Source organism: Cucumis melo, chromosome 3 (assembly GCF_025177605.1).
Source record: "Cucumis melo cultivar AY chromosome 3, USDA_Cmelo_AY_1.0, whole genome shotgun sequence".
In the NCBI taxonomy this organism is placed as follows: Eukaryota; Viridiplantae; Streptophyta; class Magnoliopsida; order Cucurbitales; family Cucurbitaceae; genus Cucumis; species Cucumis melo.
In genome coordinates this window covers 16,763,906-16,770,279 of record NC_066859.1, presented here as the reverse complement: position 1 = coordinate 16,770,279, position 6,374 = coordinate 16,763,906, and the positions used below count along the sequence as shown (strand labels likewise).

The 6,374-nt window shown below is 37.5% G+C and overlaps 1 long non-coding RNA gene across 1 annotated transcript; it reads right to left on the bottom strand.

Moving 5' to 3' along the window:
* Positions 1-313: 313 nt before the first annotated feature.
* On the bottom strand, positions 314-2,409 carry LOC127148526 (uncharacterized). Its single transcript, XR_007819554.1, has 4 exons — positions 2,142-2,409; positions 1,952-2,036; positions 1,472-1,865; positions 314-667 (listed from the first exon to the last, which is right to left on the bottom strand). It is a non-coding gene; the product is annotated as an uncharacterized LOC127148526 (long non-coding RNA).
* Between the last annotated feature and the right edge of the window lie 3,965 nt (positions 2,410-6,374).

Below are 6,374 nucleotides of genomic sequence, written 5' to 3'. Positions count from 1 at the left end.
AGACATACTATAAATACTTAACTCAAATGCATGATACTAAATGTCTACACGTATTAATAATAATTGGACTCACTTCTACCCTTACCTAGACCATACTCCACTAGTTCCCTTTAAGCTAACTTGACGTTCAATTATTTACTTTCCAGTTTCTTCTTAGAGCTAACCGCTCTACCTTAATTCCCATGGAGCAAACTGCTCTGATACCAAGTTGTCACACCCCCTCCCGGACTACCTGCTACCTTAGACCGAAAGATGGCGTGAAGCCGACGAACAACGCTTTTCTGTACCTGTATCTGTCGACTCTGCTTAAAACTTTCATGTGATGAACTTGCCAATCTAGTATATAAACTATTGTACATGCCACAAAACACAGCGGATCCTAGGCTAGTCAAACACAGCTAGTCAAACACATACATGAAGTGTACCTCAAATTTACCGATTTCACGAGTAAACCTAAAGACACCTTAATCAAAATATAACCAACAAAATTTACACAACTACAGCTCCTAAAGCTTATACAAACTGTGGAGTATCTATAACATACAAGGGTGTGAATACATCACAACACAACAGACTTTATGCCCAACTCAAAACACGTACTGGCAATCGATAATGAAGCTTCCGCAGACTAAGGCAGTCTATCAGGCACCGGGAAGTCGATCTCTACCTGGAAAATGGGTAAAACATTTTGGAAAGGGTGAGCTATGGAGCTCAGTGAGTGACTCAATTTAAAACTATGAATTTAAAGATAAGAGCACGTGAAAACTTTACACATATAAATCTGTTTATACAAGTCGTAAATGTAAATGTGTAATAGTAAGAATAGCTTCCTTAAATACTCAGCATGTTCATCATTGAAATCTAGCAAGGCATATCAAGTATATCGAAGCATTTTAACTAACATGACGAATCTACGTTGTGTAGGGTACACCTAGTACAACAACGTTTACAAGCACTACGATGTAGTGGGGCCCGCCCAGCACTCCCATCGTCTTTGTCGTAGTGGGGCCCGCCCAGCACTCACGACAGCATCATTGTTACGGAGTACACTCCACGTCAACAACGAAATCTAACCAGTGTGCACACGGTAATCTCTAGCCTCAGGCTCAAGATCTCAGTCATGTAGTTAATGAAAATTTCATAAATCATCATAAAATATTAAAACATGCCTGCTTATAAATTTTACACAAAGCTCGAACTTTACTCAGCTCTTTCGTGGAAAATTGTAGTTCTTAAAACAAAACTTCATACTAATTCATGCTTTGCTTAAAATATTGTGGTTTAAATACTTTCCAAACATTTAATATCTACGTGCTAGCATAAATTTCTTTAAGAAATCTAGTCTCCAAATGTATACTTGAAAATAGTCATGAAATTCAAATACCTTTCATGGCTTCGTAAATAAACATTTATCGCATTCAATCATAATAACAATTATGGAAAATATTTCAAAGTTGGTTTTATCACTCACCGTCTTGGGCTAGATCCTTGGTCTATAAGCTCGGTTTAATTCTTCTCGGCCTGCCAACAACCCAACCGAGTATTAAAACCTTAAACATTCTGGTTTCCTAAAGATATACATAACATGTCGCACCAAAGATGACGCTCGAAAACAAAGCTTAAGAAATAAAATCCTATTTCAACAATTCTCTAAAATTTCCAGATTTCTAACATAAACTTCAAAGAACTATAACTTTCTCAATACTTAACCAAAATGAGTGTTCTTTATATCAAACTCTTCATTTTGAGATCCTCTAAAACTTACCTGAAGACATATAAATCTGATTCCCCGTGCATAAACACATATAACCCTCAAAACAGAACCACTTCCAGAATCGCGCGCACACGACCTCTTTAACTTGTTCCTACAATTTAACCCATTTTTAGTCGTTTTTGGTTTACAATTTCTTCATGAACGTTGTAGTAAATTGAATAAGATTTCCAACCATACCAAATATAAATTCTAACTCCACCGATACACTCTGAAATACAAGAAAAACCAGAGACCTCCTGATTTCGAGTGAAAACCAACTGCCCTGTTTTCTTCGTCAAAAACACCAAATGAAAATCCGAATTTGCTCCAACGTTCTTCATAAAGTTTGTTTAAAAATGAGTTAACTTTCAGTAAATGTAAATCTCACCTCTTAATTCCTTTTGAAGAGTTCAAACCGAATTAAAAACCAGTGATGTGCAGAATGAACTAAAATTCAGCCATTGATACACTTTGCTTGAGTTCTCCTCCTCTTCTTCAACCTAAAAATTCTAGTAAAATTTCTCTTCTTCTTCCAAACTCTCTCTTAGAAGTTCTCTGCAAATTGAAGAAGGAAAAAGAACAAAAAAATAAAGGGAACTTGGATGTCTTCAAACTTGGCGGTGAAGGGAAGAGAAGAAGAAGAAGAAAGGAGAAAATGAAATTTTCTTCTCCTTTTCTTCTTTTTGTCCTTTCTTTTCTTTCTTTTCTTTAATTAATTTAATAAAACTATTTAATATATAAATATATATATTTATATTTACACTTAATTTCCATTTTTTTTTCTTTTTTTTTTCCACATTTAAAGAAATTACACCAAGAAAATATCGGGTTTACAATCTCGGAGGGAGATACATGTTGAGTGTCTAGGCTGTCACGCCTCAACTTGGTTGCGTAAAGTGATATTTAGGGTGGGACGTGACAAATCTTGGTTATGGCATAAAAGACTAGGACACTAGCATACACTTTTCAAATATTTCTAAGAATTCTTTGGTTACAGTTTTTCCTAATTTTAAATTTGAAAAAGACAAAGTTTGTGATGCTTGTCAAATGGGTAAACAAACTAAGTCCTCTTTCAAATTTAAAATTTTGATTTTTACTACTGACCCCAATAACTATTACAAATAGACTTATTTGTCCCTTTTAGAATTGCTAGCTATGGAGGAACTTATTATGCATTTTGTGATAGTTGATGATTTTTCTAGATTTACTTGGGTTTTAATGATAAAACATAAGGATGATGCCTTGAAAAGTTTTAAGTTTTGCAAAAAGAGTTCAAAATACCAAAAAATAATTTTTTGTTTCTAAAATTAGGAGAGGTCATGGAAGAGAATTTGATAATGATGCTTTTAAAAGATTTTTGGGAAGAAAATGGTTTTTGTGAAACTATATGAAAGTATGATATTCATGTCAAATCAAAAACATGTTTGTGGTTGTTGGGCTGGAAACCATGTCTAGAAAGCATAGTTTAAGTTTATGTTGTATGCATTAGTTTGAAGTGTTTTTATGCATGCTTAGTAAGTCTTTTAGACCCTTATATTTTATCTCGCACACATCTCGCATACATCTCGCACATTTCAGACTTTCACTATTTATTCCAAAATCAAATTACTACCCCTTCTAAGCCATTTGGAGTAATTCTATGCATGTTTAGTAAGTCTTTTAGGCCCTCATGTTTTATCTATCACGCATCTCGCACATTCTAAACTTTCACCATGCATTTTGAAATTAAATTGCTACCCATCCTAAGCCATTTAGAGCGATTTATGCATGATTAGTAAGTCTTTTAGGCCCTTATGTTTTATCTCACACATTCCAAACTTTCACTATTTATTTCAAAATCAAATTGCTACCCCTTCTAATCCATTTGGAGTGGTTCTATGCATGTTTAGTAAGTTTCTTAGGCCCTCATGATTTATCTCGCACACATCTCGCACGCCATCTTGCACATTCTAAACTTTCACCATGCATTTCGAAATTAAATTGCTACCAGTCCTAAGCCATTTGGAGTGATTCTATGCATGATTAGTAAGTCTCTTAGGCCCTTATGTTTTATCCCACACATCTCGCACATTATAAATTTTCACTATTTATTTCAAAATCAAATTGCTATCCCTTATAATCCATATGGAGTGATTCTATGCATGCTTAGTAAGTCTCTTAGGCCCTCATAATTTATCTCGCACACATTTCGCATGCATCTCGCACATTCCAAACTTTCACCAAGCATTTCGAAGTTAAATTGCTACCCGTTCTAAGCCATTTGAAGTGCTTCTATGCATGATTAGTAAGTCTCTTAGGCCCCTATGTTTTATCTCGCACACATCTCGCACATTCCAAACTTTCACCACGCATTTCAAAATTAAATTGCTACCCATCCTAATCCATTTGGAGTAATTATATGTCTCTTTAGTAAGTCTCTTAGACCTTCATGGTTTATCTCGCACGCATCTCGCACATTCCAAACTTTCATCATGCATTTTGAAATTAAATTGTTACCCCTCCTAAGCCATTTGGAGTGATTCTATGCATGTTTAGTAATTCTCTTAGGCTCTTATGTTTTATCTCAACATATCTCGCACGTATCTCGCACATTCCAAACTTTCACTCTACATTTCGAAATCAAATTACTACCCCTGTAACGACCCAACTTTCCGGACTAAGCTGAGGTCACTACTCAGTACTAAGACTCGACCACACAAAACAAAATTCATAACGGACCGGTTGCGATTTCTTAAAACGTTAGAAATATTACAAAAAACAGTATCGGACCCTATTTTAAATCACAGTCACAAAAGCTTCAAATAAAAAACTCAGGTCATTAACTCAAAATCACAAAACCAAATGTTCTAACAAAATACATCAGCGGAAGCAATAAGAAAATCAGACGCGTTCATATGGCCTTCACGCATCCTTCCTGCCTCTCGTCGGTCTACCCCTCGCTGTGCCCTAGACCCAATCAACTAATCAATCAAAATCGGACTCACTGTCCTTCCCCTTCCAAACTCCATGATCAATGTCCAGACCAATGACTACCACGTACCTAACCGTAACTTCAAGGTCCATCGACATACAATTCCAATCTACAACGTAGCCCATTAACATAACCCCACTATACCGAACATCCAGCATCGGGGTCTACTAGGAAGTAACTCCTTATACCCGATAGCACACAAACTACAACTAGCGGTCGCGTTACCTTTACATCAGACAAGAGTATAATAACAATGCTTAAAAGTCAAGCACACATATATTTATTCGATACAGTTACTAACGTGTAATCTCCTGTGGACTACTACGTTTCCAACCTCGCTCCGAGGTCCAGTAGTAGGAAAACCCTTACCTGAAACTTAGTTATGTCCCTCGATCGAGTCCACGCTCAACGGATCCACCTAAACGAAACCACGAAGGTTTTAATCGATGATACTAGTAGAAGTCATTTTAAATGGTCTTAAGCAACATCCGTTGACTTACCCAAGGAAAGGAAAGCTATCTCCAAACAAGCCTGCCGCGGAACCCAAGAACTTAAACGTCAACTCCTTAATACCTTCAAGGGATGGAAGATAGGACCAAATCTTATTCCAATATTCAACTCGAATCGGATATAGCAACATTAGGGAAATCATCAAAACAATCCTTACCGAAAACTCACCGTGACCCGGAGTGGAGGAAGGAAGGCTTAGGTGGCTTGGTGAACAGGGAGCTCGGCTTGGCTTGAAGGTGTTCGGCTCGGCTCGGCTTGGCTCGTGGCTTGGGTTGGCCAGCTCGCGGCTCGACTCGACTTGGATCAATTTACGGCTCGGCTTGGCTCGGCTCAGTTTTCGGCTTGGCTCGGTCCTCGGCTTGGCTCGGGTCAGTTTTCGGCTCAGGTACGGCTCGCGGCTCGGCTGGGATTCACGACTCGGCTTGGCTTCGCGCGGCGCCTGCAAGACTCGAACTCCACGATCGTTGAAGGCTCGTCGTCGGCCGCTTGGCGAACGGTGCAACTCGCTTCAATGCGGCGGACGGCCAACGGAGGAGACGTTTGGCGGTAGAAACGAATGGACAGGCGGCGGTGGCGTTGGCTGGGTACGAAGTGGAGATTCGGAAGGGCCGACGGCGATACCGAAAGGAAACGAAGGTAAGCTTCCACGAATGCGGCTGTGGGTCCGAGTTGACCGGAGAAGAAGGAGAAGAAGAGGTTGAGGTCGCGTCGGCTGAAGAAGGAGGATGGAAGGAAAGAAGAAAAGAAGAAGAGAATGCTGGAGATGGGCGGCGGCGGCGTGAAAGAAGAAGAAGGAGAAGGAGAAATCGAAAGAGAAGGGGGGGTGCCGCGCGCGCCTTAGGGTTTCTTTTTTAAAAAAAAAATATTATTATTATTATAAATATATATATATATATTAACTTATAATAATTACAAAAAATAATAATAATAATAATACTAATAATAATAATAATAAAAACTAATATTAATATTAAATTATATATAAAGATTAAAATAAATAATAATAATAATAATAATATAATTAATATTATATTATTATTATATAAATTTACAAATATTAATTTAGGAATTTCAGAAATTACTCCAAATTTTAAAATTTCCGAAAATTTACGCAAAACGATAAAAGTTTACCTCGAAAAT